At 39.9% G+C, this 15,049-nt stretch overlaps 1 long non-coding RNA gene across 2 annotated transcripts in view; it reads right to left on the minus strand.

The window, feature by feature from the left end:
• LOC142436124 (uncharacterized) overlaps positions 1 to 15,049 on the minus strand; it is a 95,296-nt gene that overhangs the window by 38,320 nt on the left and 41,927 nt on the right. Inside the window, exon 6 of one of the 2 annotated variants that reach the window (XR_012781790.1) lies at positions 7,559 to 9,054. The exons of the other annotated variant lie outside the window; for it this stretch is intronic. This is a non-coding gene — a long non-coding RNA (uncharacterized LOC142436124). Of the gene's footprint in view, positions 1 to 7,558; positions 9,055 to 15,049 lie in introns of those variants that run through there. 2 annotated transcript variants of the gene reach the window in all.

Raw genomic sequence — 15,049 nt, forward strand, 5'->3', positions numbered from 1 at the left:
CAGTACTTTCAATATTTTTCTTTAGTACCACAACTCATTTGGATTAATTCTTCTTCGTTCATCCTTATTCAGTGTCCAACAGTCATATGTTTGTAAGGCAACTGAAAATACTATGGCTTGTAACATCAAAGCCTTTCAAAACTCCAGAAGCCTCGTGCAACAAATTTACCCAAAGTATTATGCCTTCTGATCTCTTGACAGCAGCTTCCATGAGCATTAATTGTGGATCAAAGCAAGACAGATTTTTGACAAATTCAATCTTTTCTCCCTTTACCACGATGGTCCAGTTGTGAAGATTTTCGTTGTCTTGAATTGACTCATAATCCAGAATGAAGACCGCAATCCTTGTTCTTCAAGTGCATCGAGACCTCCTCATCTTCACCAAGCAAGGTTGTGTCATCTTCATACACTAGGTTGTTAATAAGCCTACCTCCAAACCTGATGCTACATTCTCCTTCATAAAAGCCAGCCTCTCTGATTCTTTCCTTAGCATACGGACTGCCCCAGTACAGTGAGAGGCTACAACCATTTACAAGAACTACTCAAAGGAAATACTTAAGAGTAAATCTAACCAGAGAAACAAAAGGCCTATACAAAGAAAACTAAGAACACAAATAAAATCAACCCAAAGAAAAATAAATAAATGATAGAGTGCACCATGTTCATTATACAGAAAGACACAGCATTGTGGAAATATCAATAACACCCCAAAAGATCAATAGATATAATGCAAACCTGACCTAGTTTCCAATATAACTCTTTAAAGAGAGGTAAAAACCAATTACCAGCTTTATATGGAAAGAAAAGAGACACTCTAGAGTAAGAACAATACTAAGGAAAAACAAGGTAGGATACATTATACTTCTCAATCTCAAAACCTACTGAACAGCCACTGGAGTGGAAAAAAAACAGAAGGGGAAGAAGAAAAGAAAAAGCCTTTTAGTGTTTCAATAGACTCATAATCAATGGAATGGAATAAAAAAATCCAGAGGTAAATCCATCCGACTATGGATAGCTGGTCCTTGTAAAGGGTCAAAATGCATTATCTAGGAAAAAATAATATTAAAGTGGTACTGACCATGCTGGATACTCATTTATAGAAAAATTAAACTGGGTATATATCTCATATCATACATAAAAGAAATTCAAGATGAATTACAGATGTGAAACCTAGAGCTAGAGAGGTTATCACTGGTACCACAGGGACACACATGAGAGCCGTAACACAGAGCTAAATACACGATCAAATGTAAGTGAGAACACTTCAAGAGCAGGAGACACGCTGGATCACTGGGGTCTTCCTAAGAGCAGGCACTGCTGTGCACCCAAGGTGCCACCCAAACATGGAAAGGGAAGCCACAGCCCGGGGAAATGTGTTTGCCAGTACCAACGCAGCAAGGGAACTGATCTATAGAATTTATGGAGAACTTGAACACAAGAAAAAGATAAATAATCCAATAAAAATTAAGAAACCATAAATGGAATTTCATAATGTCAACCAGGAGGCCAACAACCATATGAAGTAATTCTTATGATTATAAGATATTTAAGAAATTAAATCAACACAACAAAGGGATGACTATACTTCAGCATTAATAGCAAAGTTTATAGAAAAAAAATGTAAAACAGCATACAAAAAAGGCTAGCAAGACTCCATATAAATCTGGTGGCACGGTAAAGTGATGCTGTCACTGTGAAAAATGGCGTAGCACTTCCTTAAATGTGGAAATAGAAATACCATGCGACCCAGCAAGCCATCTCCTTGGAAAATAAAAGCTGTCACACAATAAGAGCTGTGACACACACAGATACATGCACACTCGTGTTCCTGTAGCCCTCTTCAAAATAGCAAAAGCGATGGAGACAATCTAATGGTCAGCAACGGGAGAAAGGCTTCTCTAAGGTACATGCGCACAGTTGAATACTACACAAACTAAACCGTGAACTTGTAAAACACCTGGAGCATGAATAAACCTAGAGGATATTTTGCTGAGTAAAATTAATCAGTTGTAACAGGACAGGTAAAGTATGAAACCACTACTCTAAAAAGTAAAAAAAAAATCCACATTGAAAGAAATATTCTTTGATAATGATCAGAGGTTGAGGGCAAGGGAAGGTAGATTACGGACCAGAGGCAGGCATATTAACTACAGTAGAGAGGAAGGCAATGCATAAGAGCAGGGAGAGCAAAAATGACGAACGCTAGCCGGAGTCCCACAGCCAAAGTGAGCAGGTGTAAATACTGTTAATACCCAACCTTGCAATTAGGATGATTTCCAAGTAGATTCAGGATAAGCATGACGGCTGTAAGGTGTGGAAGGGAGACTGGGAGTATACCCGTTAAGTATACTTGTTTGAAAACTGATTACTTGTACAGGCATGTTTACTATTGCCAAAAATACATCCACGAATGTAGTCAAGCATATAGGGGCCAAGTTCTGAAACCTTCTTAGATATAACCAAAAACCTTGAGGGAAGACGTTGCTAGAGCTGCGGGCTCAGGGTCATGGTCAACTGTCACACCAGAGTCCACGAAGGCAATGCTGTACATCCCACCTAAAGGAGTAGTGTCTTGTTCTTAAACGCTTTTGAGGGGTCATCCAAGTGAACTACTGGCTTTCCCCCTCTGGAAGAGTGAGGAAGAAATTTGAAGCCATATGGGAATAATTGGATCAATGAACTAGGGGTCACGCAAACACCTGTCTCTGTCACGCTGAGACCAGAAGAACTAGGCCGGCTCTACTACCACTATCGGCTGCTCTGAAAGGGGTCGCATCAGAATATTCCCAATAGAGCAGACGTATGAGGAACACTCAAAATAACAGAAACCACCAGGCTTCCTAATCAGACACAGGTGATTCTGATCATGGCCCTCGGTCACCTGTTAGATCCGGAAATGAACTCACTCCCATGGCGCTCAAGTTTCAGCCAGGCAAGAGACTGTTTTTTTTAAGGAGTACAATAATCCTAGAGATATACGTCCACCTTGAGACTCTAAAAGAGCAGCATCTTCCCAAGGACAACAGCCAGTGGGATTAGGAATGAGGTAGGAATGGGAACAGGCAACAGACGGAGGAAGTAATCTTAGATCGTGGGAAACGCAATGAATGACATAAAATGTGTACGAACTCTTTAATGAAAAACTGATTTGCTCCGTAAACAATGGCAAAGTAAAAGGCTGAAGTTAAAAGAATTACAATTGTATAAAGAATTGTTAGCAGCAGGGCCTAGTCCTTAAAGAAGGACTTCAGACTTGATAAAACAGTCAGCGTAGAGGAAACACACCCTCAGGGTGATGGAGTGAACCAGTCGCTGCAAAACTTGGCTGAGCCACTGCAGTGATTGTAAAGGAGCGCCCTGCTGGGCAGCATTTCATTCAGTTCTACCTGATGACACGAGGAGCTGGAAGCGATGCAACAGCACCTACCCACTGACTACTCCCTGTATGGCCGCTATGTTGTTAGGTACCCTCACACTGGTTCCACCATCCCTATGCATAACAGAGTAAAGCACCTCCCATCCTGCTCCATCCTCACACTTGGTCTTCTGTTTGAGCCCTTTGCCGCAGTCACTTCACTGTGTCAATACATCTCATCAAGGGCCTTCCTCTTTTTCACCGCCCCCCTACTTTACCAAGCATTCTGCCCTTCTCCAGGGTCTGGTCTCTCCTGACAACATGCCCAAGGTACATGAGATGAAGTCTTGCCAGCCTTGCCTCTAAGGTGCTCTCTAGCGGCACTTCTTCCAGGACAGATCAGTCTGGTTGCTTTTTGAGAAGGGTATGTCACGTCCAATATTCTTCACCAACACCACAGTCAGAATACATGGATTCCCCCCCTTACTCATTGTCCAACTTTACACGCATAGGAGGCAATTGAAAACACCATGGCTTAACTGGAGATCCCCTCATAGAGGGGCTTAGGAGAGGAGATGGGTCAGTCAGGGTGCAAGGTAGTACCGACGAAGAGCACAGCTTTCCCCCAGATCCTGGATGCTTCCTCCCCCCAACTACCATGATCCGAATTCTACCTTGCAGGGCTGGATAGGGCAGAGGTTGTACACTGGTACATATGAGGGCTGGAGGCACAGGGAACCCAGGGTGGATGATACCTTCAGGACCAGGGGTGTGAGGGGCGAGGCTGGGAGAGTGGAGGGTGAGTGGGTTGGAAAGGGGGAACTAATTACAAGGATCTACATGTGACCTCCTCCCTGGGAGAGGGACGGCAGAGAAGGGGGGGAAGGGAGACTCCGGATAGAGCAAGATATGACAAAATAACGATGAATAAATTACCAAGGGCACATGAGGGAGGGGGGAGTGGGGAGGGAGGGGGAAAAAAAGAGGACCTGATGCAAAGGGCTTAAGTGGAGAGCAAATGCTTTGAGAATGATTGGTGCGGGGAATGTATGGATGTGCTTTATACAATTGATGTATGTATATGTATGGATTGTGATAAGAGTTGTATGATTCCCTAATAAAATGTAAAAAAAGGAAAAGGGAAAAGAAAGAAAGAAAAGAAAATGATTAGGGCAAAGAATGTACAGATGTGCTTTATACAATTGATGTATGTATATGTATGGACTGTGATAAGAGTTGTATGAGCCCCTAATAAAACGTTTAAAACAAAACAAAAACAAACAAACAAACAAAACAACAACAACAAAAAAGAAAACACCACGGCTTGGGTCGAGCACACCTTAGTCCTCACAGCGACATTTTATAGTTATTGTGTTACCTAGAGATGTGTTAATTCATTTCAGACTACTATCTTTAAGAAACTTCAAGGTTAATACTAGTACGTCAATTTTAGAAATAGACATAGGTTTATTACAATTAAACAAATTGCCAAACTCGCCTTGTTAAAAAGTCAAAGAATGAAAGCCAGGATAGGCGAGAAAGCCCTTATAATATTGCCAAGAAAGCTCCCACACACTGGCCTCCTCTAGTATCACTCGTACCATTCCCTAACACCTGTCCACATGTCACTGTCTTAGAACTTACGACACTCTATTCCACACGCAACTAAACATAGAGCATAATTCCAGATGCTGTGAAATTAAAGCACGTAAGTTTAGGGAAGGAGAATTATGAGAGAATAGCTTGAATCCTCACTAAACAAAACTGTATTAAGTTAAGGAACAGGTTGAACAACCAAAGCAGAACACATCTCAGAATATGGCTGAGAAGAGCAGCAACCTCAGAAGTCCTGAGCAGGAACACATGCGGGAGTTGGAAAAGTAGCAAGAAGACCTTCCTGGGTGGAATGGGAATGAGGTAGGACAGAGGGTGATGGCTACAGAACAAAGAACCTTAAGTAATAAGGCTCGAGTTTGCTTTCTACGTGGGACACAAGGCCACTGCAAGTCTTGTTGGAGAAGGGCGTGGTCAGATTTATTACTGGGAAGGGTGACTCTGGCTGCTGCAGAAAACACACTCAAGTCTGTCACACAGTTTTTCAAGATGAGAGCAAAATGAAATATGATTCCAACTTGGTCTCCTCTCTCACTATATGGACTATGCTCATGAGAAAAATAGATAACTAGTGAATGAAGTGGATGTCATGAAAACACAGAACACGATATTTTAAGATAGACATTGCAATGATATATCTTTTTGAAATCTTTTTTTAAAGGTGCAGACATTAAACATTTTCCAAAAGCTTATCTACACATTATTTATTGTTGTTCAACTGTGTAATCTAACAAGATATTGAGAAGGTTACTTAGAAGTTGTTTAATAGTGAAGATATTTTAAAAGCATACCCTTAGAAAATTATATATTCTACCTTTAGTTAATCAGCAGAGCTATCCGATGGTTTAAATATGGGAAAATATTTAAAAGAAACTGGGGAAATTATCCATGCAGTGTACTATTCCCAGGCAAAAGGTGATGGAATTCTGCTTATTGGTGAATTTACTGATGTTCTACAAAGCTACCTGGATAAAAAATGGACAAAAAATTCCAGCAGGATTTTGCGGAGGTTGAGTTTAATGCCATCCAGATTCAAATCATTAACCTAAAGATCCATAAGTCATAGGAGACTTTAATTTCCTTTTAAAAACTGCTTTATAGAGAAATGTGTGGAAAACATGAAACTAAAGGAGGGAAAGATATTACTCAAACCAAACCAGTTAAAAATAACTAGGAATATTTCTCCTTGTATAACATTTGAGTGTTGCATTTTTATAGAGATTTTGTTATACTATATATAAAAAATTATATATCATATTAACATCCTAATTTTTTTACATTACTATGAGCTGTTCAAAATTCCCTCATGGATTGAATCTTGGCTACATAAGTTTCCATGAAAAAAAGTAACAGGGCTATTGGCATCTTTATTACTCTTCTACATGTTCTAAATAAATTTCTATGCATGAAATCTCCAAGTTGAGTTTTGAAAATTGGCATTTGGCTTCTGTGATCCCTGAAAAAATCTCTAAGTTTGTGTTTTCAGTCTTTGTCCACCATCATGCGGTGGGGATAGTCACAGTGATGGCCCACAGGAATTCAACCCTCGGTGTGTGTCGAGTTGGAATGAAGTCCTTGAAATCTGAACTTGTAAGCGTTAAGAATTAGGATCAGCATAAATGTGTTTCCCATACACAGGTTATTAGTTGACCCTCTTCCATGGTTTCTCTGACAGCAGTCATTCCTTAATGGAAATCTTTACTTCTCTACTGGATTTGATCAGAAATAAATAACATGATAAGTAAAGGTGTAAGCACAGGCTCATGGAATCAACAAAACGGGTAGCAGATGTCCAAAGCATATAACATGTGCAAGCCAAGCAGATAAGATATAGGGAAAAGAGAACATCAGAGTGGAAGGGAACTGGGAGCGACTAAATGAAACTAACATTTAAAAAAATGTTGAATGCAATAACAGTTATATTTTCTGGTTCATTTTGGACCCATCAGTTATAACTTCACAATCAGCTCTTATTGACCACATGAGAATGGTAGTCATCTGCACTATAATCAGGTGGCTCATGACATTATCCGATCCTGTACAAAGTTAACTTACACTTAGCGTCATGTTGAGCATACCCTTGAAATTGTACTATGGTATTTAGAACAGCCCTCGCTCCAGCTGGGAACCAACAGCAGTGGTTCAATGAACTAAGAAGATGCAGGATCACAGGACAGAAAGTGAATATGGACATTTTAAAGTATGATTTTAAGAAACAAGGATCATGGATATCTGGGAAGGGCTCACCACCAAACATTACAAAACAAAATAGTGAAATCTTTCCAAGTGACTTAAAAGTACTATTTCTTTTGACTACCTCAGGCCTTAATTTTTTTAGCTACCAATTTCCAAATAAAATGTTTGTGCTAATGCCTAAATTCAAATGTAAATTGCATTTGACAAATGCTAGTTTTTAATAAATTGCCTTTATTTTTGATTATTCAAATGCACTTGCTATGATAAAACCAAATTTTAAAAGCAACATAATTTAGCATCTTGGTAAATGAAATGAAAACAACTAAGTGGAGTACAAAGATAAAAGTTCACAGAATATAAAACAAAAAGGATTTGTGAACCCATATAAAAAACAATTCCAAAATTAAGTTCCTTCTTCAAATTAAATGAAGAGATTTATTTCATTATACACTCAGGCTTAATGGGTTCAAATCATTGGACTAGTATAGCTAGTGCTAAAGTTATTAATAGAAATACATCATAATCTGTTCCAAATGCTACATACAGTCCTGGCTGTAGTAAAATAATAGTAATAATGTTGAAGAAAGTGCAACTATTTCAGTATCTGAAATAGCCACCTCCGCAGATTCCATTAGAACAGAAACACGGCTCCTACTTGTGGAATCATTTTCCTTCTAATGATGCAAACTATTTGACTGATCAAGGGCCAACTTATGGCAGTATCACAGTGAGCCATTGAAAATGTGTCCGAAACTTCTGGATAATAAACAAACAAGTTTCACTAGTCAGGATCTATTTTTAGAGACAAAGCAAATGGTAAAAATGATAAGGCATGGCTACTGTATTCTCCATGGCTTTGCATATTGTTTTATTTGCAAAGCAGTCAGTTTTAAGCCATCCAATTCTCAATTTTCTATGGGCAGATTTAGCAATCGGTGAGACTCAAATAGGAATGAGAAACAGGGGAAGAGTTCAATGAACAGAGATCATATTTTGGGTCTTAGCATAACTCACAAACTGAAAACATGGGGTGGGGGTGTCATGAAGTACATATTTATTTTAGAAATATATATATAGTGAAAATTGCTCTGATGGAATGAATGATGCCTCAAATGGGCTTCCACACAGAAGGAATGGGTACAGAGGGTGGTGGATTAAAGGAGGCACACCTGAGTTAACTATTACTGATGCAGAGGGATGGATGCAAAAGAGTTCACTACATCTTCTGTCAGCTTTTTCATATATTTGAAATTCTTCATAATAAAATGTTAGACTGTCAAGTGGGAAGTAGTTCTAAGCTTTCTGTGTATGCCGGGAGTAGGCATCATGATGTCATCCTAAGGCATATGTTTAAAAGTATTTGATGAATATTATCTTCAAGAAAGTCAATCATTTCAATCTTGCTTTCCTCCTTGACAAAATGGGCAAATGATATTTAGCTCTCATGGTCATTCTAAGGGTTAAAAAATCACAAACAGAGGAGTATTTCTTATATAAACTGTACAGCGCCTTAAGGCTGAAGGAGCAGAACTAGAACTTCTGCGACCATGTGCTCTCCATCTGCATTCTGACCTTGATTTGTTCCCTGCACTGAGCTACTAAACTCGTGGGTAGATCCCAGCACATCCATTCCCTGCTTAGGGACAAATTACCAAATGGTAGTGTAATTGCCATGGGAAAATTATGACTCTGTTCTGAATTATCTCCATCATAAATCCAAAACCAGTCAAACAAGCTCTGTCACCAGAGCGACAGGCCTGCTCTATAGTGACAAGAGTCCCACATACAAGTGCCCATAAATCCGTGAGTACCACCGCCCTCCAACGTCATCCTGAAGCAGGCGTTCACGTCAGATGCGGAAAGCCAGGCTGGCAGCATGTTGGGCACCACTGTGGAAACAATGCAAATGAGGTGATAGACAGCCGTCAGCAAGAGAAAGCCCCTTCATCTGCCTCTTGTCGACTGTACACGTGGCTGCAGGAAGCTGTTTGTTTGCTTCTGCATATTTTTCTACTGCATTGAAGGGGGAGGGGAGAGGGCGTATTACAATTAAGAAGCTTAATAGGCACTCGGGTCTCTTTCTTTTAACTTGAATCATTTCTGTTACTAGAGGTATAAAAGCCTGTCGAAGAAATAAACTTCTCTCAAGCAATCACAGTGAGGGACATGACAAGGACCAGAGAAGGACACATCTTTGTGCGAGTCCTTATTTTCTTCTCTAGTCTTGGGGGAATGTTCATCTTGACTTAACAGAGAGATGAAACATCGACTATAATTCCTCATGATGTACAGAGGTATTTTCCTGCCTCTCAGAATGTTATACTCTATTTCAAATTAGAGTTAAAAGCCACCCAATCCCATTGCAGATGAAATGTGGGCAGTAAAAAAGATTTTTTCTATGGGAGAGCGAGGCGGGACATCAACTAAAAGGCGGGTTCTGTTGAAAAGCTAGCTGGGCTACCCTGAATTCAGCGGTGAGGAGGAAGGTATGCTGGGTAGTTTTTGTTTGTTTTGACACTTTGCTCTCTTTCTTCAGGGGTTCAAGTACAGAGAAAGGGTAAAGGTACACCCATGGCTGAGCTGTGACATGTACACAGTAGACGCTGCACTGAAACAATGCTATGAAGTTACTTGAGAACTTACACCTGCAAAGGACTTTGTATTTATACCTCACCATTTTATATTCTTAGAATTATTATACACTGGAATAGTGTTTAAATCAAATCAAATTAAGCAAAAAATACATGAAGTTTCTCTATCACCTGGAGATTTTTTTTCTAGGTAACAGTAACTAAGAGACAATTTATAAATCTCTCCAGGCAAAGAGGGATGAAGGGAAATTGCTTTCTCTAGCAAGAGTTTGCACTAGACTACAAAACTAACGGTTGATATTTCAACCCACTCAGCACAGCCATGAAGAAAACTACGGCGACCTGTTTTTGTACCATCGATGGAGGTGAGAAAATTGCTCTCTGACCAGCGGAATGGCAACATCTCTACTGTATCTCAATTTAACATACAATTTTGTTTCTGAAAATACACTATTTATATAGAAATTTTATTAAATTGGGGATCTTTAGGTTAGGAATATAAACCATAAGCTTTCTTTGATTTTTCTTTAATGCTGATGATATTCAAATAAAGTTTAGGAAAGAGTAATGATTATGATGTTCTAACTCAATGATGAATAACAATTCAAGGACATTAATGGTATGGATTTACTATTTTCTATCAGTGACACTCATTAATTAAAATAATCATCCTTCGTTACTATCTGAAAATTATCCCTCATTACCATTTGTAAGAGGTAATTTTCTAAAGTAGAAGCATCAATAAAATAACAAAGAATGACAAAAATACAATCTAACAACAGTGATATGTGCTCATATTCTAAATATGAAAATCCAAATAAGTATATATCTTTTTAAAATTATCAAAATATCTTATATTTTCCTGAAATAATGGTATATAATTCAAGATTATTAATGAAGTTGCAAGTCACATGAAATTGAAAAGATGAGGGGGTGTAGGGAGGGAGGGGAAAAACGAGGACATGATGCCAGGGGCTTAAGTGGAGAGCAAATATTTTAAGAATGATGAGGGCAATGAATGTACAAATGTGCTTTACCAATTGATGTATGCATGGATTTTGATAAGAATTTTATGAGTCCCTAATAAAACGATTAATAAAAAAAAGAAATTGAAAAGGTGAGAAAATACCGTCAAGTTAACTGAATCATATTTATAAAAGGTCTAAAATATAAATTTAAAACAAAACAATATCATTATTATTTAACACACAACACTGGAAAAACAATAATTTTTATAAGACTCATATAGTAATAAGAAAAAAGATGACTGATAAAATAGTTCATTAAAAATTATAGTTTTAAGAAAAAAATGCAAAATTCATAGAACCTAAGTGGCTAAAAATCACCATAACACGTAGACTCACTGTTATTTTGTTCTAAAAGAAAATATCTCAATTAAAATATTATAAAAGAATCAATTTATTCTTTCTTACCTGATTTATCAGTAGTTTAACCAGTATCCACTGAATCCTACAAGCATTATGAATAAGCCAGGTATTTACACTTTCTATAATATCTCTTGTCTTTATGGAGCTTTATTTATTGACTTTTAAATTTCTTTCTTGGTATAAAATTTTATTTTCATTGTTCCAAAGGACAGCATTGATTCTGCAGCTCCGGGAGATGCACATATCTGATCAGAGCACACAGGAGCAGATGAAGGGGCAGGAGGAGAGAGTGGAACACAGCCTGGCCCACCAGGCCGTGAGGATGATATTCCTGAGTAGAGCAGCCAATCCACAGAGAGGACAACATGGCTAGCCCCACTACGAGACATAATGCCCCTCAGTGACCAAGGGTGATACAGGGGACAGCACCGGAGACACAGTGTGTGAATTGCACCTGACCTGATCCCACCACACTGAGGCAAAGCACTGGGGGAGTGCAGCAGAACAGCAAGAGAATGGAGAGGCAAGGTCCCCAGGGAATGCTGAAAGTGGACTTTGGGGCCAGGGCGTGGTGCCCCAACAGACTGGACTGGAAAACGCTCCTAAGGGCCAGCAAACGATCCCTGAACTAACTACAACCTTTTCTCTTGAGAACTGTTTTGTTCTGTTCTTTGTCAGTGTTTTTTTTTTTGTTTTGTTGTTTTGTCTGGTTGTATACTGTTGCTCTGTTTTCCTCTTTCTTGTTTTCGTGCACGTTAGAGTCTCCACAGGTCTGTCTGAATAGGACAGGCAGGATGAACTATCTGGAGGAAAAACAACGGGACCGACAGTTCCGGGGGGACTTGGAGTAGGGGGGTAGGGGGGTAAGGAAGTGGTGTTCACAAACACAGGGACAAGGGAACAGCATGGGACCCAAAATGGTAGCAGGGGGGGGGGGGGGAGTGGCAGGCCTGGTGGGTAATGATCAAGGGTAAGGTTGCGTAGAGAAGAGGTATACTCTAACCCAGGTGGTGACGAAGCATGGTAGTAGGGCAGGAGGAAAGTCAAGGGAGATGGAGGAAAGAGCTAGGAGTCAAAGGGCATTTATGGAGGTCTAGACAAAGACATGTACATGCAAATATATATAGGAGGATAGGGAAATAGATCTATGTGTCTATATTTATAGGTTAAGTATTAAGGTGGCGGAAGGACCTTGGGCCTCTACTCAAACACTCCCTCAATGCATGAATATTTTCTTTTATTAAATTGGAACTCTATGATGCTCACTCTCCCGACACAACTGCTGGAGCCAAAGTCGGTGAACAAGTAAATGTGGTGAAGAAAGCTGATGGTACCCGGCTATCAAAAGAGATAGTGGCTGGGGTCTTAAAGGCTTGAAGATAAACAAGCGGCCATCTAGCTCAGAAGTAACAAAGTCCACATGGAAGAACACACCAGCCTGTGTGATCAAGTGGTCCCAAGGGATCAGTTAACAGGCATCAAAGAACAAAAAATCATATCATTGGCTGCACACCTCCATGATAGGATCGCTGAAGACAAATGGGTGCATAAGCAAATGTGGTGAAGAAAGCGGATGGTGCCCAGCTATCAAAAGAGATAGTGTCTGGGGTCTTAAAGGCTTGAAGGTGAACAAGCGGCCATCTAGCTCAGAAGCAAAAAAGCCCACATGGAAGAAGCACACCAGCCAGTGCAATCACGAGGTGCCAAAGGGACGAGGTCTAAGGCATCATGCAAAAAAAAAATGATGTGTGTGTATATGTATATATATGTGTGTGTATGTATGTATGTATATACATACCATATTGAATGAAGGGGGAAGTGGAGACCCAAGGCCCAAGTGTCGGCCAATGGAGATCCCCTTATAGAGGGGTTTAGGAGAGTAGATGGGTCAATCAGGATGCGAGGTAGTACCGATGAAGAACACAGCTTTCCCCCAGATCCTGGGTGCTTCTTCCCCCCAACTACCATGATCTGAATTCTACCTTGCAGGGCTGGATAGGGCAGAGGTTGTACACAGGTACATATGAGGGCTGGAGGCACAGGGAATCCAGGGTGGATGATACCTTCAGGACCAAGGGTGTGAGGGGCGATGCTGGGAGAGTGGAGGGTGAGTGGGTTGGAAAGGGGGAACTTATTACAAGGATCCACATGTGACCTCCTCCCTGGGAGAGGGACGGCAGAGAAGGGGGGTAAGGGAGACTCCGGACAGGGCAATATATGACAAAATAACAATGTATAAATTACCAAGGGCACATTAGGGAAGGGGGAGCGGGGAGGGAGGGGAAAAAAAAAAAGGACTTGATGCAAAGGGCTTAAGTGGAGAGCAAATGCTTTGAGAATGATTGGGGCAGGGAATGTATGGATGTGCTTTATACAATTGTATGTATATCTATGGATTGTGATAAGAATTGTATGAGCCCCTAATAAAATGTAAAAATAAATAAAGACTTAAAGAAATAAATTTTAAAAATTTATTTTCATTGTAAGCTTTAAATTGGAGTTTCATAATTCAATGACTCAAGGATGCCATCAGTTTTTCTGGTATGTGATAATGTGATTACACGTATGATCATGTATCTACTGGAATTTTTTTGCTAATAAACATCTGAGTAAGCCTGAATGTTCCTTTTTCTTCATCCTAAAATCCAGTGTGTTCAACAGAAAATATCTTAATTTTAATCCTCTTGTTTGGTTTTCTAAAACACCTGGTACCCTTTCAATATACATATGTACATACTTATTGTAAGAACACTGAGCTTCCAGGTATTAAATGTCTTTACCATTTGTATCTCCTCTTCATCTGACATTTCCAGAATTATCAAGTGTGTTGCACACACACAAATGATGCCTCTTTACATAGTCATTGCATAATGATGATTACCTATTTCCTACTTAATTTATCTCAACTATCGGAGACATACTCTATATATCCTTTTGGTGTTCCTTGTGCTTATAGTATTCTTAGATTTTATATGATTCTCTTCTAATGCTAGATCAATTTTATTCTCCTTATCAGAGTATTTAATTTTTCTATCCTTGCTTCAAACTCTCATTTTTGCTTTTTTAAATAGTTTTATTAGGGGCTCATACAACTCTTATCTCAATCCATACATACATCAATTGTGTAAAGCACATTTGTACATTCATTGCCCTCATCATTCTCAAAACATTTGCTCTCCACTTAAGCCCCTGGCATCAGGTCATCTTTTCCCACCCTCCCCACTACCCCCTCCCTCATGAACACTTGATAATTTATAAATTATTATTTTCTCATATCTTGCCCTGTCTGACGTTTCCCTTCACCCACTTTTCTGTTGTCTATCCCCCAGGGAGGAGGTCACATGTAGATCCTTGAAATCGGTTCCCCCTTTACAACCCACCCTCCCTCTACGGTCCCAGTATTACCACTCATACCACTGGTCCTGCAGGGATCATTTGCCCTGAATTCCCTGTGCTTCCAGTTCCTATCTGTGCCAGTGTACAACCTCTGGTCTAGCCAGACAGACTTGCAAGGGAGAATTTGGATCATGATAGTTGGCGGGGGGGGTGGGGGGGCAGGGAGGGAGGAAGTATTTAGGAACTAGAGGAAAGTTGTATTTTTCATCAGTTCTACATTACACCTTGACTAGCTCGTCTTCCCCCCTCCCCCCAGACTCCTCTGCAAGTGGATGTCCAGTGGCCGACAAATGGGCTTTGGGTCTCCACTCCGTGCTCCCCACCTCATTCACTATGGTAAAATTTTTGTTCTGATGATGCCTGATCCATTCAACACCTCGTGATTGCACAGGCTGGTGTGCTTCTTCCATGTGGGCTTTGTTGCTTCTGAGCTAGATGGCCACTTGTTTACCTTCAAGCCTTTAAGACACCAGATGCTATATCTTTTGATAGCTGGGCACCATCAGCTT

This window comes from Tenrec ecaudatus, unplaced genomic scaffold, assembly GCF_050624435.1.
Source record: "Tenrec ecaudatus isolate mTenEca1 unplaced genomic scaffold, mTenEca1.hap1 Scaffold_1556, whole genome shotgun sequence".
In the NCBI taxonomy this organism is placed as follows: domain Eukaryota; kingdom Metazoa; phylum Chordata; class Mammalia; order Afrosoricida; family Tenrecidae; genus Tenrec; species Tenrec ecaudatus.